General features: G+C 54.3%; 1 long non-coding RNA gene across 1 annotated transcript; it reads right to left on the reverse strand.

Annotated features, from left to right (window-relative positions):
- Positions 1–4,820: 4,820 nt before the first annotated feature.
- LOC125617861 lies at positions 4,821–22,205 on the reverse strand. The gene is made up of 3 exons (XR_007348981.1): positions 21,795–22,205; positions 5,979–6,102; positions 4,821–5,025 (listed from the first exon to the last, which is right to left on the reverse strand). It is a non-coding gene; the product is annotated as an uncharacterized LOC125617861 (long non-coding RNA).
- Between the last annotated feature and the right edge of the window lie 4,137 nt (positions 22,206–26,342).

Here is a 26,342-nt window from a genome sequence, read left to right on the forward strand (position 1 = left end):
TAGAAATAGGTAAGGCATCACCACCAAGGCACAGGCAGCACAGGACTCTGGAGCCCTCTGCCCAGAGCATGGGACAGCCCCTCATCCAGTCAGTGTGAGTACCTGACCCACCTGGCCTGCTCACACAGATGGACACATACCTGTTCAAAGATGGGTTTTCTCAAGAGTGTGGTTTTGAGGGTCAAATCCATGCAAACATGTCAGACAACACATACTGGCCCATAATTCAGCAATTAACTTAGGCCCAGAATTAACTAAGTAAAATGCTGAGTATGGCCCCTAACATGTTCTTATAAATTTTGTGTTGTACATCTACCAAAATCTTGATATGAAATATCTGAATCTGTAAAAATGCCCTTATTAGTGAACAACATCAGTGAAATTATTGCAGAAGCACTCGAGTGAAACATGGAGAGGGAAGGGGCTGCATTGGAGCAGGTCCCAGCGGCCACCTCCTCCGGTGTCAGCCTCCCTGTGCTGAGGCTGTGGATCCGCCTTCTGTTCCCGAGACGTTATTTTTAGCGGATGAGCCCTGCGGAGCCCACTGCTGCCTGGTCTTTGCTGCAGAGGAGTCTGAGATCTTCCTCGAGGCAGAGCCTTTTCTGAAGTGCTGACACTTTCCTGCTATTAGTTTTAACTGTAATTACTAATTTTCTGATCTGACCTTGAAAGGAATCGGGAAACAATGGAAGGAAGGGAAGCTGCTGTGAGCCGGAGCCCAAGTCCCTCTGGAGCAGGGAGGTTATTTTCCGAGCTCCGTGGCGAGGGCCCTGTCCGTCTCCAGGGAGGGCCTTCTTGCTGCGGCTGCTTGCTGAGGGCAGGGGCCGTGCCCAGGACTGACGCCTCCACGGGGCTTCCCTCAGCACTTGGCACGCTGCCTAGAAGCACACGTGCAGGAAGGCAGCTGTGGTGCGGAAGGTGGGCGTTTCTGTGCCTTTCTGTTTGCTCTTGGCCTCCAGCACTCATACCCGGCACCCGCGAAAGTGGCTGAGCCCTGGAAGTTCCCAGAGCAATGCTGAGAGAACACCCTGTCGGCTGGCCAGAATCGGCAGACTGACAAGGAGCACCTTTAACCCAAATAAAACACAGCCACGCCCATGTCCACAACTGGTTTTATGTGAGTGGACGTTGTTCGTTCCCAGAACCCGTACTGGCCACGCCGGGAGCACCTCAGTTTCTTTGCCTGTCAGGCTTCTTCTTTTTCAGTTGCCTTTGTGGTTGATGGGGACACTTTCACTTGACACACATTGGACCGTGTGGGATATAAACTGATGCTTATAGAAGCCAGGAAAAAAGAAAAGCAGACTCCATCCCAGCCACTTTGTTCCAGACGGGAGCGGCTGCTGGCCCAGGAGCTGCAGAGTGGGGCCAAGGCCTCCTCTCAGCTCCGTGACTCCATGCATGCACTTCTGAGACCAGCGTGGGCACAGCCGGACAGGAGGGCAGGGGCCAGGTGGCCAGCGTGGCCACCTTGGAGGGTGGTCATCGTGTGTGCCCTGGGCGGCCGCAGCGGTGTGTGTCAGAGTCCAGAAAAACTCAGAGCTACATCAAAGAGAAGAACATGCCATGAGTGGTCAGCTCTCAATGAGCCGGGGTCAGGGCCTCGAAAGGCAAGCAAGGTCTGGAGACTCGGAGCTAGGTCCTCAGAGCCACACCCATGACTCCAAGTCTCCAGCCACACAGACTTCGAGGATTGCCACCAGAACCCGGGACTGCAACACCATGTTTTGTTGAAATAGAATAATCTATTTTTAAATGGTCTGAGTTTTAAATAAGTGCAATAATTTCGATTTTATTTTTATTTTCAAGAGAAATATTTAAAAACCCATATAAAGTGTCCTCCTCTATTCAAGCCTACAAAGGCACTCACCATTCATGGAGTGGTGCCTCTCTCCAATCCTATGCGCTCTGTGTGCGTGTGCGTGTCTTAGATTACAATAAGCTGAAAGCCAGCACTGACTTTGGGCACTGATGATGTCTCTGCACCACAGCTACCTTGAAGTCTCAGCGACATCTACATGAGACCAACATCTGGCCTTGATTCAAATGAACCAGCAAATCCATCAGCTGCCCAGATGTTCAGAGTCCTTTTGACAGTCAGCGTGCAGCTGAGACGCGCTGCAGAAGCGTGTTTTTCTCTTCCTTCCAGAGCCCTACCAGCAGCCCCACCCCTTGGTCTGCGATTCAAGGACAATACTCAGCTCACCGTCCAGGACCCAGGGGAGCAGGAGCCACTTTGAGGAGCACAGGGGCAGCGGACACTACTGCTGATGACAGAAGTGACCACGAAAGCTGGCCTGAGACGCCAGTGACTCGGGAGCCGAGGCAGGAGGGGCACAAGGGCTGGGCCAGCCACAGCAACTTAGCAAGGCCCTGCCTCATAATAAAAATAAAAAGGGTGGGGGTCTAACTCAGTGGGGAGCACCTGGGTTCAATCCCCAGTACAGAAAAGAAAAAAAAAGAAAGAAGTCAGGTGGCCATCCTCATGGGCAGAGGGGGTCTGTCCACCTACTTCAGATGAACAGCTTGGGCTGAAGTAGGACTAGCCATGGGTCCAAGTGCCCACGTCTCTGCTCAGTGTTGGGCGTCAGAACTCGGAGCCCTAGAGCAGCTGCAGCGTCAGCACTAGGGGACATTAAGATTCACTTGTGCCGTCCAGTGTTTCCATGAAGTCACAACCCACAGCACAGGGTTCCTCCTCCCTGCCGGGGTCAAGGGCATGACAGCCTTGGGGTAGGCTGGGAGGGCTCCTCTCTGCTCTGACCCCAAGGTCAGTCCTCCCCTGTGCTCAACCTCAGAGGGGGTGGTGGAGTGACGCCACGGGGTCTGCCCATCACGCTCTGTCGGAGCCAAGAAGGAAGAAAACAGCCCCAGGACACCTGGGAGTTGAAATATGCAGCAGAAGTGAACCCCAGAGTCTGAGACCCTGGGTGGTGTTGTGCTTCCCGGCCAGACCAGCTTTCCAGGAGAAGGGCGAGCCCAGGAGCACCGGCAGCTCATCATGGTCACTATGGTCCCGCTTCCTGTGTGTGAATCTTTGCTCTGTGTCTGGAGGGCACAGAACAGACAGGCTGTGGTCACATCTTTGGAATCAGCTCTGTTTCGTAATCGAGTTATTTGACCTGTACCTCAACAGAATGTCCCATGGTGAAGCTGGACAAGGCAAGGCCAGTGTGTGGCAGTCACAAAACACACTCAGCAACGCTGGCCACTGATGCTGCTGAGCTGCATGTCCAGCAGGGGTCTGTCAGGCCTGGGCTGACGTGTGAGGTCCTGGCCTCCCTGTGTCTGCTGGACGTGTTTCCCCCCTGATGGTACTGGTGTGTGCCAGTGCACTGCACATTTTGCCAATAGGAATAAGACATTGGCAAGTGGGAAATCTAGTCCTCTCGACCTTAACACTCTCCTTTAACTGTGCCACACACCAGGCTTTGCCATACTCACTGACATCTCCACCTCTGGCCTGGTCATCCAGCCCTGCATCCCTGTCTCAACGGTGTCCCTTCCCATGCTGCATGCTCTGCTCAGAGCCCCGAGCAGCTCTGCCACATCCACTGCAGAGGGGACGCTTTAAGATCTAGGAGAATGGCTTGGACCCAGGTCGCCCTTACGTGTATTGAATTATATGAACAATGTTTAGATAGATGTGTAACTGGTAACAGGTAGTGCTGCACTCTAGGCAGATGGATCCCGGTTCATTATAAACACGTACATCCATTAATAAAAGGGCACTTTCCTTTAAAGAAAGGAAAGCCAGCCACCATGCATACGTGGCCCTCTGCAGAACTTGGGGGCAGATAGTGGAAGTGAGTAGGGACTTCCTGTGCTGGCTGCCGGGGAGCAGGGGGCTCTGCCCTCCTTCACTGGGAGCAGACTCAGTGCTTGACCTCAGACTGCGTTGCTGGCCTGCCCACTCAACGCCAGGTCACACCATCTGAGGCTGGCAGCAGGCAGGGCTGAAGGCTGGCAGCGGAGTGTTCCCTGGGAAAGCAGGCTGTGGCCTCATCCTCACTCAGACCCTGAAACAGCCTCTTATTCCAGGGAAGACGTGGCCCTTCGAGTGGAAAGAACCGCCTCTGGGGCATTGCCAAGACTCGGACCCCCGCTGCTCTGTTGACTTGCTTTTCCATCTATGAAACAGGGTGACCCTCTCCGGACTCCTGCAGGGGCTGTGGGTTCAGTGGCTGATGCTCTGGATCTCATTGCTGGTGCTAAAGCTGAGTCACTGAGGGCCAGGTCCCGGCCAGGGCTGGGCCCACACTCTGAGTTTCTAAGCTCCTGTGTACTGAAGCACCTTTAATGTTGCTTTATCAGAATGGAGAGGGGTTTTTGTTTTTAAGCAGCTGATTTAATCCCCTTGGTAATGAGCTCCTGCTCTTACACAAGCTGAGTGTGCAGGCCTTGGGACAGGGCGGAAAGGTGAAGGGATTCTGATGGAGGCACGAGCCCTCTGCAAAAGGCACAGATGGCCCCCCTGTGCTCCCCAGCCAGAGCATTGATTTCTGTTAAGCCTCCCTTCTCGTTTGCCCCACTTAGGGCTGGGAATGCCTCACTGGTGTCTTCCTCGTGTTCCTTGAGATCTAGACTTCTTTAATGGACTCTACTCATGCCAATCAATGAACAGAAGGTCCCTTCCTGGGAGTGCACAAAACCCCAACAGTGGGACAAAGCTGTGGACAGCCACATGGGAGCATGTTTGGGTACATGTAACTGAGAAGGGGAACCAGATAATTCACAGTATTAATTGCTACTGCAAATCCTTGCTTTTCTTTTCTGTAAACGCAAGATATAAACTAAAATTAATTTTAAAATATTTTAGATGCTGTTTTGAGTTGGTTATATTCGTGAAAGAGTATTTCAAATACTAGAGGCTTTAGAAAGCCAATTTGTGTGTTACTGGCACCACGCAAATCTATATATCTCTCTTGTGGATCTATATCACAGCCGATAGCGGATGACATTTCATCTGCATGCTATAATGAGAAGATCAGCCTCGCAAGCGTCAGGCCCTCCATCCCGGGAGCACTGTGAAAGGAAGAAAGGGAAAGCAGAGTGTAAATCTCTGGAGCTAGAATGGCATTTTCCTTGTACATTCCTTTATGTCTCACTTCCTATTTTTTAAAATAATGATTGGCTATTGCAATCCTAAAGGAGGTAGCATTCGGGGTGAGTACAAACAATGACAAAATTAAATTATTGCCTGGCTAACAACTACTGCATTTCTCATTCAGTTTTACCATTTTCTGTTCTTATGAAATGGTAGATGGAATATAATTTAATGTCTTCCCATTAAAAAAATAAATAAAACAGTACTGCACCTCTCAAAAAAATCATGCAATTACCAACATCGTTGCAGGAAGGGTAGTCCCCAGCACAGGCTGGGCCCCCATCTGCCGAGGAGCCTAGGACAGTTTCATGTGTCCAAATGGAACAGCAGCGTGGGTGGAGGGCGAGGTCAGCAGATGCAGCGCTATCTGCCGGCCAGGCTCCAAAATAGTAACTCCTTTCTGAGGATGTTTGTGAGAGTCTGCAGCCTTGCTCCTGCCCCAATCCCTCTGCTTCCTCTCCCTCTGCTGTGCCGCTGCTCACGGCTTTCAAGTGCCTCTCCATCTGGAGGGAAGCGCTCTGCTCCCTGCCGTCCTCCTGCCCCAGCACCCACGCCGCAGAGGCAGCCCTTCCCTGGGGACCCAGCCCACCGCTGCCGCATCCGTGTCTAGGCTCTGGGTTCGGGTCAGCCAGAGCCCACGGGCAGGGTCTCCTGCTTGGCACCGGGATGCTGAAATAGCAGCATTTGACACATTTAAAACTTGCTGTTTGTGCAATCACTAAAAACTGCACCATTAGCTGGAATTTCAGATTGCATGAGTGCAGATCATTAAGTGTTATTACAGTATTAATTATTAGAAATGTCCTGTACTGCCCAAATTAAATTGGGATAGTCAACGACCTGCGAGTTCCCAATACCACGGATAATTTACCCGGAGATCTGCCGCGCTGGGTAAGGTGTCTCCACATGCCGCTCTCACTGTTGCACATTAAGTACCAATGGAGGATCTCGGGAGGAAATAAATCAATCAGATGGCAATATTTTCCTATGGCGACCTTCAGAAAAAGCAAAACGAGGCAGGGACGATGTTGATATGCAAGCGAGGACTTGCTCGAACACTGAAATCGGCCAATGATAACCAGCGTCTCAGCAGCCACAGGCCGCCTGGCTGTGGCAGCGATTCCCTGCCATCCATGGGTCTGATAATCTGTGTTCAGTTTCCAAAAGGAGAGTGAAATGAGCTCAGCTCTGCAAGGCCAATCGGATCAAAGCTGGAGGAATGTTCCCAGAATCACCTTGGACTAACTACTGCCCTGTCACCCCGACTGTTGCTAAAGCCACTAGGATCCCACCACACACTTCTTTATCCTAAGTGGTCCCACGTTGGAACGGTCGGCATGGCTCCCCACAGTTAAGACAGCAACAGTGCAAGCCCAGCAGTGGACACAGGATTCTTGGCCAGCCAGCACCTGGGCAGCCAGGAGGGAGTATTTCCACAGAAATCACGTGGCCACTTGGGTACAGCAGTGGGTGCCCCCATTTCAACCAGAGCTGGACTTTGGCCATTTGTGTATTTTCTTGGTTGAAAGTGTAAGTCAAGAAAAACAGCATTTTAAACAATAAGGGAGTTGTTTTTCAAGAGATTTCTTTATCAATGTGTACAAATAATTAAATAATGCAATACAATCATGGATCCATGGTTTAAATGTGCTAATGTGCCATTGATTTCCACACTGGGGGAAATCACTGATACCCCTTTGCACACAGATGTCTTGATCTGGGTGAGAGTCAGGTGCCAGCGTCCAGGCCAGCTTCGGCAGGCACTGAACCTGTGCTCCAGGTCTTCCTCGCCCAGGACACGTGCCCAGCGTGAAATGAGCAAGCACAAGCACCCAGAGTCACTCACTGTCTGAGGCGCGAGTCTGGCCCTTCCTCTCACACCCCTGCTTCCCCCAAACGTGAGATCCAGATCCGAGGTGGGTCCACACAGCAGCGTAGGACACAGTGCCCCTCCCTGGCTTCCTCTTTGTCCCAGCCACAGCCAGCCTCGTCCAACACCCACAAGGTTAGGCTTTCAAGCCTCATGTGGCATAAGTACCAGTTGCTCAGAACACTGATGATGGTGCTAGTCACCTTTTCCTGAGACCAAAGTACCCAACAAGAAGGACTTAGAGGAGGAAAAGTCCCCTCTGGCTCATGAATTCAGAGATCCAGCATCTGCCTGCCGGCCGCCCGGCTCTGGGTCTGCGGAGAGGCAGAACATCGTGGTGAAGGGCTGCGGTGGGGACGCCGTGCTCCATTAGGGGAGCCAGGACGCAGAGCAGGGAGGGTCCTCCAGTCCCTCCACCTGCCCACAGTCACCCCAGCCAGTCCATTCAAAAGCTTAGGCTGCTGCTCTCCCAGTCCAGCCATCCACCTCTGAACTTCCTGCATCAACAGGAGCTTTGGGAAACACCTCATATCCAAACCATTACGATTTATTAAGTCCAAATGGCTCCAAAACTTGGACCACAGAGATATCCAAAAACTGGACCGTGATAGAGCTATTAAATAGCAGTTAGTCTCAAAAAAGCAGTGTTTATAAAGACTATGTGATAATATAAAAGTAATTATGCCACATTAATTGAAAAAGTAAAATCAAATTTTATGTGTGAGCATGGTGTTAAGATTACAACTATGTAAGAAATTGCATAATAAGAAGGAAACACCAAAATCATAACTATTAGCAAATGCATGTGCACGTATGTATGAATATGCACATATATATTTAAATCATGTCCCAGCTAGACATGAGTGTTCACATCTGTTTTGAAATTTAGCAAAATTCAGGTCAAACCCCTACCCCTCTGAAGAGGGTACAAAGTCCTTACAAATAAGTAACGTGACAGGCCCTGTGGTACACACCTGTGATCCCAGGGACTAGCAGGCTGAGGGCAGAGAATCACAAGTTCAAGGCCAGCCTAGGCAACTTATGGAGACCCTGTCTTAAAACTTAAAAAAAACAATTGGGGTAGAGGCTGGGGATGTAGCTCAGAGACAGAACACCCCAGGTTCAAGCCGCAGTACAGCAAACAAATTAGCAAGTAGGCCATCAAGCAGCGGCACGCAGCCCTGGGCTCAAGAGGCCTTGTCTTCTCAGCTCAGTAGTCTGGGGGAGCTCAGAGGCAGGGGCAGCACAAGCCTGGAGCAGGGGGCCGGGCTCTGTCCCCAGCTGTGCCTGCCCGAGGCTTCCAGAGTAAGCACAGCACGTTCCTTCCCACCCCTGGCCGGGTGCCATCTCCGTCCAGTGTGCAGTGACCTGCAGGCCGTCCCATGGTCCCACCAGAGTGCAGAGGGGGAGGCTGCAGTTACAGGCCTGCAGTCCACCTGCACAGTCTGCCCAGGGCAGCGATCATTGCCATTTCTCTGGCAGAGAAAGGGACATGTGGGCCACCAACCTGCACTTCCAATGCGCGACCCAGGACAACCTGAGCCCGAGGAGTCAAAGCCAGCCTTCTGTGCCCTGGTTCATGGAGCGCCTGTTTGAAGTCTCCTGGAAAGGAGAGACCACAACATTCCTGGCCACTGGGCTGTGGAAAGCGCTGGAGGAAGGTGTCTGCCTGAGGAAGGCTCCAGGCCGAGGCTTGTCCCAAGACGCTCAGTCCCAAGGACCAGCTCCAGGCACTCACCTCCAGTCCCCCAGGCTCAGAAACGTCTGCGCCACACGCCCCTGGCTCCCCGCCCTCCTGACTGCCCTCCGGTCAAGCACCCATCCTGGCACGTTGTCCAAGGGGGTGAGTGTCACCGTCACCTAACTGGCCCAGGGGCCTGCACACCGAAGCTGCAGGCCCACCCAGCCATCATGTCTGCCTCCCTGAAACCGCCTCATCTGGTGTGCAGAACCCTCCCGGAGTTCCAACCACACAGGGTCACAATGGACCCCAACACCTGATCTAACCAAAGGCTGTCACTACGTTTCGGAAATTAAACTCTATATTTGAAACCTATTTTTCATGGAAGGAAGAAATACTGTTCAATATCTGCACTCCAGAATCCAAACCACTGTCCCTTTCTGTCACATTCAAAGCCTCTTAGGAGACTTCAGGGGCAAATGGCTGAGGGGAGGCAGCAGGCAGAGGCCAGCAGAGGGTGGTTCCCAGCCTGGGCTGCCACTGCATGAGGGGACCCTGGCTGCCCACTGAAGCTTTTGTGCAAATGTTAGTGAGTGTTTTCTGTTTCTTTCTGCCACTTCAGAAAACACCGGAGAAATTACACACAAAATCTTGTTGAGGCAATGTTAGCATTACAAATTCAAGCACAAAAAGCCAGTAAATGCAAATGCCAATGTTCTAATTGTAACATTAACTTAAACACATTTCACATCCTGGTTGCATTGACTGTATGCTTAAAAGGTCTAATTAGAAACATAAGCCATTATGTGCCATACAGGTGAATACTCTCATCACGAGTGTGTTTGCTTATTTACTAATACTTATAAGTAAATAAGTGTTATTTACTTATGTGGGTACTGGGTATTGAACCCAGGGTGCTTGACAACTGAGCCGCATCCTCAACCCCTTTTTTTATTTTTATTTGAGCCAGGGTCTCACTAAGTTGCTGAGGACCTCACTAAATTTCCGAGGCTGGCCTTGATCTTGCCGTCCTCTTGCCTCAGCCTCCAGAGTTACCGGGTTACAGCCATACGCCACCGAACCCAGCCAAGGGGTGCGTTTATTCCTCACGGCGTCACACCTCGAAGGAGTCAGCATCCTGAAGGTAGGCTTCCTTTCATTCCTCCTGTCTAGTGCCACCTCTTCAGTGCCACCTCTTCAGCGCTAACCCAACAAAACAGACAGCTTCAGGAAGGGGCCGTATCAGCAATGCAGGCTCCCTGTCCCAGGCCAGCAGGTGCTGACCCTGGCCACCAGGGTACCCTTCACTAATTCAGGAAGTCTTTCCTAAAACCATGTTGGTTCAACTTAATTCTTCTCTTTAGAGAGTTGTTTTTTAATTAGCTTTTCTTCTGGGAAAAATTTTAGAACACCAGAAAGGAATTAGCAAAACAATCCTTCAAGAGTACACCTGAGAAAATCACCTGTTTTGCTCTCCACTTTTCCTTCCTGTCCTCACTAATGGAGTGCATGATTTTGTATAAAGCATAAATACGCACCTAAGCCATATTTCAGTAACTGCATACACATGCAGGTCTTCAACATGTCGTTGTTTACCTAGCTATTTCCCTGCTGTTGGGTGTGTTTCAATATTTCAAATAGGGGCAGCAGGGCATTAAACCGTCCCTGATATCGCCATTTTGCAACTGAGTTTTCTTTAGGTCTTTTTTTTTTTTCTTTTTAACGTACTCTTGAAAGGCTTCGTAAGCTTGCAGAGTTTCTTCAGAATAAACCACACAAGAGCACATTTCTAGCACCATAAGTTTAGGATAGCCAAGCGGCCAGGGCTCTGACATGAAACAGATGTACAGCTGAGGCCACTCTTGACGATACACTTGCTGTGTCCTCTGTGTGTTTAGTGATTCATGACGACTAACTTCTCAACGTGATAGTGAGCCGTCGATAGTTAGGAGACTGGGCATCTGCTCCTGGACACAGATCTGAAGGGCACTGTGAGCTTGCTGCCCCATCAGTGCACATGGATGGGGCCAGCAGGGCAGGGGCAGGGCTGTCGGGAGAGAAGGAGGGGGCAGGCGCTGAGCCTGGCAGGAGGGGGTCGTGAGAGACAGGGAAAAGAGAGCGAATCCCCCAGGAGGGGGCAGAGCTGGGGATGCTGAGGCCTAGCGAGCTCGCTGAACCAGGAAGTGGGAAGAGGAGGCTGGGGACACCCAGCTGAGGCCACAGGATGACCCTGCCCTGCCTTCTGAAAGACCTGTGTTGGTTTGATTTGCTCACATTTTATACAAACGATTGCCCAAATCTGTCTCTTCAGAGGAGGACAGATCCTGGTGGCCAGGGGGCCAAATTAGCCGTGCTCCAGGGCACAAGGCAGCCCCTGTCCCCATCTGGGCTAAGAGCTGAGTACACCTGATGGCCCAAGTTCTCCCCAGGCCCGTGGCCACATCCGTCTGCCCAGAAACCCACCCCATCTCCTGGGCCGGCATCGCTGTGGTCTCCATCTTCCTTACTGTCACAGCAGGACCTCTCTGTTGTGCATGTCCCCTTGGTCCTCTGAGATGAGGAAAACATGGCAAGATTGAAATCTCCCGAGACTCGGTTAGCGTTGGCCATGTGTGGCTCCTGCCATCTCACAACCCCCACCTAAGGCCGCTCAAATTAAAGGAAGACCTGACCTGGCATTCCACTGCCCTGGGCTCTGGCAGCCCTCCGTGCCCACTGGCCTGTGTTCCCCTCTGTGCACCCCATCTCCCTGAGGGGCCCCACGCTTCCCTCCTACACCCCTTGGCTGCCGGTACCTGCTCCACTTGAGTCTCCAGGATGCCCTTACCCCTCATAAACTTTTGAAACCCCCCCCCCCACTGCTCACCAGGGCCAGCCCAGTCTCAGGAACCCCAGGGGAGGTGCTTCTTAGGACATAAGAGGGCAGGGGAAGTCCCTTGTGCATGGTGGAGGCAGAGCCCTGCTTCTGAGAGGCCCTGCGACCTTGGCGAGTCCTTGACTCCCCCTGGTCTCAGCTATGTCAATTGTACAATGGGCACAGAGGGACAGTAAAAGTCACTTTTTTACCAGCAGATGACAGATAAGTCACTCTGAGAGGAGACTCATAAACTCTTTGTGTTTACAGCAAAGTGTGAAGATATTGCTAAGCTGCTTTGTATAGAAATAACTGATGGTTCTCAGGTGAGAGGAAAGACTGGAGGAGGTGAGAGCGGGTTAGAGGATGGAGCCCTGAGCCCGGGGCAGACACCGCTGGGAACAGGCGGCCAGCCTCACGCACACGCTCTCCCCGCACCCGACTCCCAGGAAAGAGCTGTGTCTTGTGTGCAGCCCACCAGGCCTGGCAGCGGGACCAAGAGCCGGAGGAGCCCGTCCATCCCACAGTGAGACCCAGTCCCCGGGGATCGCAAGGCCTAAAGGGGGACTGTGTAGGCCTGCAAACAGGCTGACCCAGGCGAGCACAGCCGGGCCTGCTGTCCCCCTTCTGGGGATGTCAGAAGAACAGAACCAAAGCCCACAGCGGAGAACAGCATTAGACGCACCCCCCGCCCACTCACTTCACAGTGAAGGAGTCCAGATGCAGGGTCGCCTGGGCCCAGAGGCCCCGGGAGATGGCCACTCAGCCTTGCAGCCTTCAACAACAACAGCCTCAACAATCCTGTTTCTGCTGAACTGAGACGGGGAGGAGAGCGGGGCCATGGCTCAGGGTGGAGCGTTTCCCTACCTGCCCGGGCTGGTTCCACCCAGCACAACAAGAAACGAGGTGAAATGAAAACAAAGAAGGAAAAACAGAGACAGAGACAGTGCATGACCTTGGGCACCAGAATATCCTCAAAAGCTCCTATTGAAATTTAATTGTCACTCAAGGGAAGGGAGGTGCCCTCATCAAGGCCACTATCACCAGAGCAGGTTAGTTATCACGGGAGTGACTAGTGACCAGGGAGCTGGCTTCTCATCCCTAGGGCTGGTTCCCCATCCCAGCAGTGGGTTAGTTATCATGGGATCTGGTTAGTTATCATGAGAACGGGTTTCTTATCATGGGAGTGGGTTGGTTTTCTTGGGTATGGGTTAGTTATCATGAGAGCTGATTGGTTATCATGGGAGCAGGTTACTCTTCTTAAGAGTGGGCTAAAGTTATCACAGGAGTGGGTTAGTTATCACAGGAGTGGGTTAGTTATTTGGGGAAAGGGTTAGTTATCACAGGAGCAGTTTAGTTATCACAGGAGTGGGTTAGTTATTTGGGGAAAGGGTTAGTTATCACAGGAGCAGTTTAGTTATCATAGGAGAGGGTTAGTTGTCACAGGAGTGAGTTAGTTATCATGGAATGGAACCAGCAGATCCAGAAGCAGTCCAGCATGGTGACCGGCCAGTGGCCCCGGGGGCAACGATTCCAAGGACAAGGCCTTATGGAGAGAGAAGCACACGCTCCTCTCTCCAGGGCACAGCAGGTATGGGAGTTCCCCATGGCACTCACACTGCCAAGGGGCTCCTGGAGCGGTGGACCCAGCTCTCACCCTGGACGGGGCCACCGCGCCTGCATGCACAGAGGGCCGCCTCACCACCATGTGCCTCTGCTGGCCTTCCCCACACCGCAGCCGAGAGCAGTCGCTGGAGCGGTGCTCTTTCCTTTGAGGAGCTGTTCCATGTCAGCATTCTCATGAGGGAACAAGTTGGCACATGATCCATGTCAGACAGCGGGTGTGGCCTCACGACGCCCACGTCGGGGTGGTGAGAATGTCAGGGACAGCGACCTGCACACAGCAAGAAGCCTGGGGTGGAGGCTCAATGCCACAGCGAGTCCCGCTGCTGAGCGGCTCACGCCTGCCGTGGGAGAGCAAGAGCACAAGCAACGCCGCTCAGACCACGCAGCGCCACCTCCACTGTGCCCACAGTCGTTGACGTGCACTGAAGTAACTGAGTCTTGAGGGACTGTCCTGACCACGAAGCCAGGAGATCACGAGCACAGGAGGGCTCTGTGTGCAAGGGATGGGGCATGGCCACCCGCAAGTTCCACCCAAGGACCACGCTCACACTCCCGTGCCGCGCAAATCGCCCTGGGCACCTGTCCCTGAGGGGGTGTGCGCCCTGCCTGGCCCTGGCGAGGGTCCTGAGGCCTGGCTTCTCCAATACCAAAATTTGCTGGCTAGTGGGTCAGTACCCCCTGGGTCAGTGTCTCCAAATGAAACAGGGGATGTGGGGAGAAGAGTGAACGAGGGATGCATTCGGCTCCCCAGGGAGAAACTAGCCAACAGGGCCGCCGGCATGGAGGCCCAGCAGCTCCCACCCACTGCAGGGGGTCATCTCATTCTTCCTCCTCAGCCCCCAGCCGGAGAGACAGTGAAATGTGAGCACAGGTGGCAAAGTGCCCATTAGTGCATGTTCAGATCCGCATGGGCCCACATGGGCCAAGGGGACCGGAAGAGCTGTGGCGCTCAGTCACTAAGGAGGCACTTATGAAGGATCAATGAACCACGCAGTTATGCCCTGGCCAGGCTGACCACAGGATGGGGCGTCCAGCTAGGCGGATGAGGAGCAATTATATATTGTGTTTACTGTTGTTTCATTTCACAAAACTGCAAAAGTCCAGGCAACATTTTGTCAGTAAAAAACAATAAAGAATATGAAAAGCCCATCTTCACAGAACATTGGACATTGCAAAACAACCTGCAGCTATTATGGGATATATCAAAACTGACAAGGAAACTTTGGCTGTTGATTGGACCATATCTCACATGGACAGCGCGGCTCTTCCACCTCCTCTCGCAAGAGCTGCTCGGCCACCAGACCTGGAGTGGGGAGTTTAGGAGCCTAATTGAATTGGGGTATTTGGATGATAGAAAAAAAATGGTGACATTGCAAAACCGCCGTTAGAGTTTCAGGAGCAGAGGGATTCTTGTGCCACACAGCCAGGGAAGAGCACAGGTGGGAGGGGAAACCAGAAAGCGGGCACTGCACTAGGGGTCCTCGTTAACGCAGCTGCCAGTCCTGTGTCTAATGTCCATCCTAAGGTCATCAAAAGGAAATGCTTTTTCTCGAAAAGAGGAAGAATATTCCCGTATCTCCGCTCTACCTGTGGGGTGTAACCATTCTAATATCACTTTGTGTCTTTCTAACATTGCACCAAAACCTTGTGTGTGTGTGGACTACAGCCAATTAGATCACAAGGAAAGAATTAGGAACATTGTTTTTTCCTGTACTGCTTAAAATAGGAGAAAAACAAATGCTCTAAAAGCCAAGTAGGGGTCAGAGCCTGAGCCCCAGCTGCACGGAGGAGCCCATTGTGTGCACCCCGGATTCCCACCAGCACCCCGGATTCCCACCGGCATACCTTCCTGCAGCAGCCTGGCTCTTTATTTGCATTATGCCGCGGCACATCTGTTTCCGGGTTTCCAAGACACTGTGTTTAGAACATAAAGGTTTGGTATTAAGGGAAATAATTAGCATGTTTCTTGGCACCTGGCCCGCAGGGACAGACATCGCTTCAAAATGACAAACTCTCTTAGCATCTCGTGTTTTCCTGGGCGATTCCTGGAGTAGCTCATGTCTGGAACAGCGCGCCTGCCCACAGGACAGCACATGGTGTGTGCGGGTGTGGACGGGAGGACGGGCGGAACCTCCCTCAAGGGCACCGAAGTTCAGCTTAACAGTCCGTCCTTACACTGATGACGGGAAATGGCACTGTCTCATCCGCAAGACAATGAGGACTAAGCTGTCTGGAAGCCAAAGATCTCTCGGTGTCAAAGCACCCAAGACACCGTGGAAACCTCCATGAGAGCTTTCAGACCAGGCCCCTGAAATTCAGTCCAACCTTCCTGAGCGTCGCGCCAGGTCCTACTGGGGAAACGGTTTCTGGATTAATCAGGGATCACCCAGTCTCTTCCTTTCATTACACAGAGAAACTCATCCTCTTAACAACCCGAGACTTCTTGAAACAGGGAGGGAGCAGGGGTGGCCAGGAGCAGGGGCTTCCCCTCCTCTTCCTTTCTCTTCCCCCTGGTGTGTCTCTCAAACAGGCGTGTAGTGCAGAGTGGGTCCATGAACCTGCCCCCTGCTTCCACCATCAGATTTGAGGGTGGGTGTTTTCTCATTTTATTCGAGTTCTATGAAACAGTTCTGCTGTGTCTTAAGTCCAGGGGAAGCCCAAGCACACATTCGGCTGATCACTCATGCAACACGAGGCAGACTGCTACCTAGGTGTGACTGTGGGACGGTGGGACTCGAAACCCGCTTCAGGAAGCTGCGCGATGGCCACAGAGTGCCTGGAGGGCGTTAGTGGATGGGATGTCCCTCTGGTGCCGCCGTGGATCTTTAATGGTGCAGACTGTGCTGTATGGAGGAGGCTCTATTCCCCTCCTGGTGTGCATGGCTGGCTGTGCTGAAGCACTAGGTATTTCTACTACAATTAGCCCCTGTTCTCTCCATGCCGGGTGGGAGAGTGACAGGGAGCTGAGTCCTGCAGGAGAACGACTGGGCGGCAGCGAGTGATTGAATGATCTCATTTCAGGCTTTTTGTTAGACAACAGCCAGCGCTCTATGAAGATTGATACAGAAGTGCCGGGCTCGGCTGGCTGGACCATCAAATGGATTGATATGATACTCCAGCGGTGGATGAAGACAAAGTAACTGTTATCATACTCAATACAGGGGCTTGTCAGGGGCGGAAAATCACCCCGTGTCCCTGATTATGGGAGCGTTTCATGACTGTCATGCGAATTTAGTAGCGCGATGTCATGGGCAGGCTGCTGGGCCCAAAACTCTTTATTTGTGGGAAAAGTAAGGGATGCTTGCCGTTCCAGGCCCGGAGCTCCAGAGCAGGCAGCGGCTGCACAGGCAACGGCCCCACAGAAAGCCAGGCCACCGAGGCGCAGCGGGTGGGAGGGCACTGGGCCTTGCTCCTCAGCAGAAGTCCAGCCGATGCCAGGGCTGGCCATGGGCCCGGCCTCCAAGGCGGTGAAGGACTAGTGCACGTCGAGGAGAGGTCGCCTTCACCCAGGCCTTGGAGACCTCTTGGCACACATGATGGGGAAGGCCTCGGTGTCATTCCTGGGCTGCCCTGGCTCACACAGAGGCCAGGCCACTTGGCCTCAGTGACACAGGCCACCTGGCTCCCGCAGGTGGAAGGAACGCCCCGGTCCTGGCCCCACTGCCCTCTCCTGCCCTGACGGAGCACTTTCTGCTACCTGCCTTACACCTTTGAAATGCAACCTGAGTAGTCCCTAAAGAAAAGGGGACCGTAAAACCCCTGACTGTCCCCTTGCTGTTCCTCAAAACCTACCTGAGTGCAGGGCACGGGGAGCGCAGGCCTGGCAGGGGTGCTGGTGCGCCATCCTTGAAGGGCTGGCTTTCCCTCAGGTGCCGGGCACTGGGCAGGCCGGGATGTCAGGGAAGGCTGCTCTCTTGCACATGCACCAGGTCGCGGCTCCTTGGGAGACCAGAAGCTAATGCTCATGACGTCACCGCTTCTGCAGACCAAGTCACACACCCCTCTATAAGTGGGGATGGGTGTCCAACCAAGGACCCCGAGGAAGGGACACATGTTGCTCATCCAGCTGGCCCCACTGGACAAAGCACGGTGCGGACAGGTGTGCCTGCAGCAGGTTGCTTCTTGCAGCAGCCTGGTCTCTGTGTGCCTTCCTACAAAGCCACGTGTCTGCCAGGCTGTGTCCAGGCACTTTCTTGGGCTGTATACAACCTACCCCACCACTGCAGCATGACTGGCTGTGGACAAGACCCAAGCCCTGCGGGACGCGGGCCCTGGGCGAAGCATATCACGTCCTGGTGAAATGATCAGACAGGATTTATTCTTATCAGAGCAGACATTATACAGCACCTGCGCTTTATGGGAGATAGAAAATCACAGTGACCAACATGAACCTGTTCCTCTGCTCCAGGGGGGCTGGTGGGCTGAGCAGCCTTCCTGGACCACTAGAACACAAGCCCCCTGAACCCTGCCCTCCTGATGGAGGCCCCAGCTGGTGGGTGCCTAAACTCACTGAGGAGCAGTTAATTTCTGGGACAGAATCTAGAAAATGGCCCATGTGAGTAGAAGGGGCAAGCCAAGGAGTGCAGACAGAGGGGCTTGGACGTCGTCCTGGGAACACAGGAAGTGCAGAAATGCATGCAGTGGGTGATCCACACTCAAAACTGTAAATGTTAGGGCTGCTGTGTGCAGCACAGACCCAGATCCCCTCACACGGAGTCAGGCAGAGGAGAAGCTCATCTCCAGCCCTCGGAGGGATTGGTGGACAGGAGAAGATCAAGTCCAGAGAAATCCTAAGCTGGCCTGGGTGTGCCGAGGCGGATCTAGGCTCTTGAGGACCTTGGTAGGAGGAGAGACCTGACATGGGCCAGGGTCAGCCACCAAGAGCTCCCTGTGGGTTAGATTCAATTTGAGATGAGTACAAGCCCAGAAGAGAAGTAGCCAGCCTTGGACATCTGGAAGTTACTTCCAAAGGGACGGGAGGAACACTGGTGGCAGAGGGCAGGAGCCGTGGTGCTGTTTACAGGCACGTGCAGCTGCGACTCAGCACAGGACCCTACATGCATCAGCCCCCTGCAGTGTGGAGGAGAGCTACCCCGGGGAACAGAATCCACAGACTCGGCGGGCTGGACTGGACCTGCTCTGGACTTGTTGCCAAAATGGCTATGACTTGGTGATTGCCATCCCAAACTAGCAGGACTGAAGGAAGTGGGTAATTGACAGCTCTTTCTGACCACAGAGAGCCAGCAGCAGAGAGTGTTTATGAGCTGCCACCTCCGCAAGTCTTTGGACGGAGTTAACTGGGTCCCTGGGAGGAGTAGCACGTTCTCCCAGGTCACCTTTGGTCAGCTCTCTGTTCACCCTTTCTTCCACCGACTGCAGCCCGGGGCCTCACTCTCACGGGAGGGGGAGCAGAAGGCCCTCCAGCTCTGCTGCTGGCTGCCCTCTGACTTGCATTCAGGACATGTGGTCCCTTCACCAGGACCCTGGGAGCAGGCCCATCCTGCTTGCCTGCATCCTGCATGTGGCATGTAGGCCCCTGGGTCCCCAAAGGTGGTCTACAGAGCATCCCTGGGATGCCCCTCACCCTGCCGGAGCCCCAGTACCCACCATGAGACCCCAGGACTGCCCAGGGCTGACCTCCCCAAGCATTCTGCCACAGCACCTCCCATCCTGACACATTCAGCTCCTCTGAGGGATTGGGATGCAGCATGACTGACACCGGGAAGGAGGGGTCAAGGGAGAGTTTGATCAACCCCCTTCACAGCCCGAGTTGCGTCCGATTGCTCTGAAGAGGAAACACATGCACTTACCCGACACTCCAGACATCATGTTCTCATGCTCTTCTAGAAGGGGCTATTATTTGGCATCAGGTTCAATCAAAAGGCACAGTTCCTTACAGGAACCTTATAGCACTGAGGGACCACACCGGGAAACCTGTGGCCTCCCAATTCTGCTGACCTTGCTCTGGGCTCTACTGCAGGGGTCTTGCTGACAATGGAGATTGAGATGTGATTTAGAGGCCATGCTTGGCTGTTAGGACTGCCTGTGAAAGTCAGACCCCAACATGTCAACTAGTGTCGACATTATTGAAAACTGAAGGAGAGAACACCTGAACAATCAATCACCTTGGTATCCTCAATAAATGTCACACACAAATCTGCAACCTGCGATGCCCTCAGGTACCCTCTGGACATTGTAGCACAGAGACCCCTCATCTGACCCCCTTTCAACAGCTCTATTTCATATTGCCGGTTTTTTTAATGGTGCCCACCTGAGCCATCAATGCATGCCTGGGCTAAGATCCCGGTCTCAGACAGGCCTGGCCAGCTCCACCCAGGAAGAGCCCACTCTTGACCAACCTCCTGCATATGGGAACCCAGGAAACCCCGAGCTCTGGGCAGCCAGAGACCGCTCCTCCTTGATCCTAGGGGAACCCCCCTGACCACAGGGGGTTCAAGTAGACACATGGCTAAGCAAACGTCGAAACCCTGCAGAATGGTGGGTGGGTGGAGGAGGACAGGTGTGCACTTTACTCACAGTCACTATCTCAACCATCTGAAATTGAGATGCTAAAAGCAATTGTAACCTTTCTATCCAAATTGAATGTAAATTTCCAGCCACCAATTCAAATGTGCCATGTAACTTAGCTCCCCAAGATGGCATTTCCAACTTGACGTTCAAGCCATTCCTAAAATGGACTAATTAATGGACATAATTATTATAAGAATAAACTTTTTAAATTAAGAACAGACTTCCACACAATCGGGGAATGGCTTTCTAGTTCTTGACAGAGCCGTCCTTCCTGGGCTGTGGGGGCTGCTGATGGCCCCGCAGGGCAGATCCAGCTCTGACGGGGCTTCTGTCCTGCTGCAGCCCTTCCCGGGATGGTGATCTCGGTGAAGACACAAGACCTTTGGGTTTAGCATGAGATTTTACTTCAGAAGGTATTTCTCCTATATGACCACTGAAAAGACGGAAAAGCCAGTGCTTCCCGGACTGCGGTGTGCACTCTGCTCTGTGGCCGGACCTTCCCGGTGCCCGTCCTGGCTGGCGTCCGGGTAGGCAGTGGACTTCCAGCAGCAACAGAACACCGTGATAAGTCTTCAAGCCGTCTCCAGAATTAGCTTGTGCTCAGTCTACAGTGTGTGACAACGACTCACGGACAGGAGTCAGCAAAGAACACAGGCTCTGCAATGGTCACGGTCACGTTGGTGTGGGGTCCGGCTGAGGGGCCGGTACGACGCTCTGCACCCAGCCTGGAGGCCACTGGTCTGCGGCAGGCAGACCCAGCAAGCCCTCTCGTTCCTGGGGAGCTGAGGCAGACTGCCCACTGTCACGGTGGAGGTAGGCAGCGCCTGCCTGTCAAGAAGCAGACCCACACCTGTTCTCTCACTGGCCAAAGCTCCATCTTTGAGACAGACACGGCCCTGGCCAAACCCACAAACCTGGTCAGCTTCCCCTTTATAAAAGTGTCCAAAGAAATGCCCAGCCTGGGCAGAGACAGAGCCAGAGAAAGCAGAGGTGAGGGCTCCGGGCGCCTTGACGCCCACAGGCAAAGCCCACCCTGTGGCCACCGTCTGGCTCACCTGAGTGGGTCTGCTTCCTCAGAAGTCTGCATGGGCTATTCACACTCAGCACGTAACCCAGCAGAATGTTCTAAGATACACAGTGCTAAAGGAGTAAGACGGTGCTTCTCAGGAGTGAGGTGCCAGGGCGTCCCACTGTGAGGGAGGACCCAGAGGCCCAGCCCACCACGCCCTCCCGCCATCACCCAGACACGGCTCCCTCCTGTGCCACCTCGTGCTGTGGGAGGAGCCAGGTCTTGATCTGAAACTCTCCTGTCATCACCCACCGACCCCAGGAAGCCAAGCGGCTGTCCTAGCACACGGGCTGTGTGTGAATCTCAAGGTAGGAAACAAAATTAAAACCAGGATGGGCAGTGGCACCTGCTGTAGAGCTGCCACCAGCCCAGCCTCCGCAGCTGGCACAGGAGCGCTCAGCGTGGCCCAGCTGTGGGCTCTGTCTGCCGCTGTGCCGCCAGCTGGTGCCTGGCCTCTCTGAGCCTTGTCGTCCCAGGCCCGGCCGCTTCGAAGGGGACTGAAGCAGAGCAGCTGCCTCACAGCCAGAGAGGACCCTTCCTGCTCTCTCCCGGGGGACTCTCAGAGGACCTCGGGTCAATGTTCCTAAGTCCCACTGGGAACCTCCACTTCTCAAAGGGAAATGCCTCTCTAAGACGTGAAATGAGCTCCAACAAGCCGACCAGTTGTCGCTGAACCCCAGAGGGCTCACCCTGGGCACACTGACCCTCCAAGCCAGGCGGGAAGCGCCCAGGACGTCCGGCTCCCTCCTGCCACCACCCCAGAGGACTCACCCTGGGCACACTGACCCTCCAAGCCAGGCAGGAAGCACCCAGGACGTCCAGCTCCCTCCTGCCACCACTCCAGAGGACTCACCCTGGGCACACTGACCCTCCAAGCCAGGCGGGAAGCACCCCAGGACGTCCGGCTCCCTCCTGCCACCACTCCAGCGGCTGCCTCCAGACCCACCCTGAAGCACAGCTGCCAGTGTTGGGCTGAAGGGAACCTTAAGGTGCCCCAGTGGGTGACAAGGGAATGGGCTTAGAAGCTACAGGACCCTTTGCGAACACCTGCCTTACATGTTGCGTGGGCCGTGAGGACCGCCAGACACCAGGGAAAGTGGGGTTTAGGCAGATGCAGCCATTGCTTTAGCCCAAACAAACCCAAGCGAGATCCTTTTGCAGTAGGGTCAGAGAGAAGAGTCCACGCAGTGACCAGGCCACCTGGCCAACCTGGATCTTCCTTCAGGAGCATGCGGGTCTCCTGTCAGGTGGGCGCTGCCCTCCAGCTCCTCCCATGGGGCTTTCTCCAGCTCCTGGGGTGGTTCAGGGCGACCTGGGAACTGCCCGGGGACCTGAGGTCCCTCTGCTGGCCGGCTGCCCCAGCAGAGCACAGGTGTTCACAACTAGGCCATCTCTGATTCCAGAATGGGTGGGCTGGGATTCCTCAACCTCAGGGTGGCACGGAGCGGCTGGGCTTCCCGGCCCGAGGTGCAGAGTCCAGGCTTCTGCACCCACGTGGTTCGCGTCCCGTCAGACCAGGAGGGGTGGCAGGTGACCACGGGAGGAGGGAAATGTTTCCTGGCCTAAGAGAGTGGACTTGGTTGCCCCAGGTAGACCGAGCAGGGCACAGCTCCAGGGTGTCTCCACCGGCAGGCAGACCCGGCCAGCAGCCCAGCGGCCCAGACCCTCAAAATGAAATAGAGGAAAAGGAGCTGCTTTTAAAATTATGGAGCTCCCCGGGGAAAATATGCCTCATGGTCTGCGCTGTGGGCAGTATTTATTCCCCCTGCTAGTGAGAGGCTTTATCACGCCTCCTCCGCAGTTCCCCCAGAAGTCAAGGCCAGACGAGGGAGAACCGCAGCTGCAAGGAGGCACCCCGACTCCTGCCTCAGACACACACACACACACACACACACACACACACACCCTCTCCTTACACACACNTGCACACACACACACACACACACACACAAATCCCAGACGTGCATGATCTCCTACACCCCTCACTTCTACCTTCTGTGCTCACGTAAAACTCAAATTGATCAAGGTGCAAATATCCACCTGGATTTGAAGTCATGGAGTTCACAACCCCTGTCCCCATGCCACCAGGGTATCTATCTACTTTGTCTTCTGTGAAGATTGCCCTGAACAACACAGACATCCATCCTGCTCCATGTCTTCAGTGGCCACAGGGTTAGAGGTCAGGAGCCTGCTACTCCCAGCCAGGGAGTGCCAGGAGTTTAATAAGTCGTGGCCCTGGATTTGTGCAGTGCACAACCTGAGTGCCCTTCCAGAAAACAACTCTGGGAAGTCCAGAAGGGCTGGAAAATCAGCACGGTCACAGTCTCCACCCAGCTCCTCAGAGAAGGGTGTCTTCGCTGTCACCAGCACACTCTCTCCCTACTGAGGCTCAGATTTCAGAATCCACATGCCAACAAAGTTTAGCCATCGCTGATGCAATGAGGGGAAAGCACATGCACCTTCAGAAGCCAGGCACAGGGCACAGAGGACAGGGGCTGGGTCCCACAGCAGGAACAGGTCCCAGGGCTCAGCTCACAGAACAGGTAGCACCTGTACCCTGGTGACCAGGACATGCATGCCAGGCAAGCCAAGGGTCCCAGTGGAGGCAAGGCCACCACCTGGGTCTGGAGCCTGGGACAAGTTACTCCCTGCCACGGCAGGAACCATGCCCTGGTCACAAGGAAGTCAGTGAACAACCCCAGGGAGGTACCCACGGCCCAGCCGGGTGCTCACGGCGGCCAACTTGGAGGTGCGGGGACAGTGTCCCTGAGTCCTCGGCACTGCACGTCTGCGAAGCGCGTCAGACGTCGTGGGACGCGGCGAGAGACACGAGCATGGAATCCTATTGCAGACTCACACTGATTTTTTTTAATGAAGATGATCCTGCGGGTTGTTCTCCATCGGGAGTCACTCCTGGTTGCAAACCAAATATACGATGTATCAGTTTTTGTCTTTTCTTTTTATTTATTTTCTTTTATCCGGAGCCGGTTGAGACTCTTTTCCTCTCTCCTCTCCCTTTCCCCCTTTCTCTCTCTCTACACACTCACAGTAATTTTTTAAGAAATCAGCAGTCATTAGCAACACGCATGCCGTCAGGAAATGGGAGACTGACAGTTCTCATTGTCACCCGAGGCTACTCCACCAGACCCACATTTGTCGATCTGCTTAACTTAACATATCAAATATTAGTGTCAAATGGAAATACGGGGCAGATAATTTTAGAGACTTGTTATTACATGACATTCAAAATCATATGCTATGTTCTGCAACACTCAAAGAAAGATAAAAATGAAAAATGAAGTTAATGAAAAGTTATTGCCTTACTGAAGACTGCAGAATCAGGCACTTTACATTAAAATAAAATCTTTTTAGAACACTAAAGCTTATGGAAAATAATAATTTAAGAGTGAATCGCTCTAATGGAATACTCTCAGTCTCATCCCTCCAATCGTCTTTCCAGCTGACTCAAAGGCTTTATTTTTATCATCACACGCGATTTATAAATAAGTTTGGGGAAGGCATCGGGCTGCCACAGAGAAGGTGGGCGCTGCTGCCTGCTGGACCCCAGGGTTCCTCCCGGGGCCACCACCGACCAGGTTAGCATGGAGGTGACCACGTGCACCAGCGGGGACTCCCAGGCAGCGCAGCAGAGCCAGTCGGGCCAGGGTTCAAGGTGTGTGCACAGCTCTCAGGCCCCGCCTGCTGGCCGGGCCGGACCTTGGCCTGCTCCGTGGGGGTGGTTCTGCTGGTCACTGGAGGGTGAAGCTGGGAAAGCTCTGGGCCCAGGCTGCGTGGCCTCTGGCTCAGGGGGAGGTTTGCAGGACCCCTGCACAAGGTGCGGTCTGAGCACTGGTGATGTCCAGCTCCGCCCCACAGGCTCATTCCAGAACCTCCCGCCCTCCGCGTCCTGCAGACTTTTAATCAGTCTCTGTCAGTCTTGATATTGGTGTCCTGCTTCTGAAAATGAAGCCTTTAATCTCAACCCTGGGTTTCCAGAGACACTGTCGCTCGCTTGCCAATCACATCCCATGGTCCCCACAGAACTGTCAGGTGCTGGACCAGCCCAGCCACTGCTCATGCACAGACAGCACAGCCTTCTGGAGCACGCTCCAGACCCCGACCTCCCTCTGTCTGTCTTCTGGTCTCCAGATGTGCACAGGCAGGCCCAGCTCTCACCGTCTTGAGACACTGGAACCAGGTCACATTCTAAGTGTGCCCATCTGGAGGGACCAGGCGAGCCCCTCCTGTGGGTCTGTCCCCATTTCCAGAGTTAACCCAGCCTCTTCCTCCTGGACCAGGGGTTGAGCTCACGTGCCTTCTGGTCTCAGTAATGCACTGTGCCCTCTGATGGCAGTGTCCCTGGTGCAAGCTGTCCCCTGCTGGTGTATGACTTCAACTGTGACTTTCATAGGCCTCAGGAAGTAGCCACAGCTCTCCCCTGGCCACCCCATCAATGCAGAGGCTGCCAAGGCCCCAGGCCGATGGGATCCCCCGGGGCTGATCTGGCCCTGAGGAGGCAGCCCGGCCTTGAGAGCAGCCCGCCCCACAGGCAGCGGCCGTCACCCTTTGCCCAGGCTCCGGCCTGACACCATCGAGCAGGACCTGCTTCCCTCCCACTAGGGAAAGCTAGGGTGCCCCCGCCCCGGGAGAAGCAGGTCCCTGAGCCCAAGGCAACCCTTCTGAAGCCTCTTCTGCCGCAGGGAGCAACTGATTGACGAACCCCACCCAGCACAAGTGAGGCTGAGCTCAGGTCCCAGGACTCTGGAACGTCCCTGAGGATGTGACCCAGCCAGTCTGGACCATCCAACTATGAAGGGCACTAGGGCACCTCTGCCCCCCAGGCCAGGCGGCCCTCAAGCCAGCCCCCCTCTCTCCCCATGGAGTCTCCGAGAAGACCCCGGAGAAGCCTGGCCCGCAGCCCCCTTCCTACCCGCGGTCCCGCCTGGTCCCTTCCGGGGGCCTCGAGGGTCCGTCCCTCCCTCCCTCCGTTCCCCTCCCGAGGCCCTGGCAGTAGTGACTCAGTGATGAAGTGGGCTGGGGAACATGGCTGGGCACCCCACCCGCCCTTTACCCTGCCTAAGGTGGCACGCGTCCCCACCTCAGAGGAACACCGCAAGTGGAGCAGGTCGCGTGGCGCCAGCACCTGGTCACACTCCCTGCCCTGGGTCTTCATGGAAGAGGCCGGAAGTGCATCAGGAAAGGCAGGTTAGCAGCGGCCCAGCCACCGCTCCAGGAGCCTGTCCTCCACCGGACTCTCCGGGGTCTGCAGCTCTCTCTTCTCACTGGGCTCTCTCCTGGGGACCCCAGGTCCCCTCTCCCCATCCACTTAGTGAGGACTGGTGTTCACACTGACCGTGAGGGATCAGTTTCCACACTGGTGACCCCCCGCACCCATCCCCAGGCAGGACTCAGGTGGCCCGACGGCTCCCTGTCCCAGAGGCTGTGCTAGAGCCCAGACCGCAGGCTGCACCTCTGGGTTCCTCGCTCGCAGGCGGCTTCTGGGGCTCCTCTGCCTCGTGCCAGGTAGCATCTGGGATCAAAGGAGCCTCTGTCTGTCGTTTCTCTGGCTGACAGGCTTCACAGCTCCCGCGGGCCGTCCTCAGC

The sequence above is a fragment of the Marmota marmota genome, unplaced genomic scaffold (genome assembly GCF_001458135.2).
Source record: "Marmota marmota marmota unplaced genomic scaffold, marMar, whole genome shotgun sequence".
NCBI classification, from domain to species: Eukaryota; Metazoa; Chordata; class Mammalia; order Rodentia; family Sciuridae; genus Marmota; species Marmota marmota.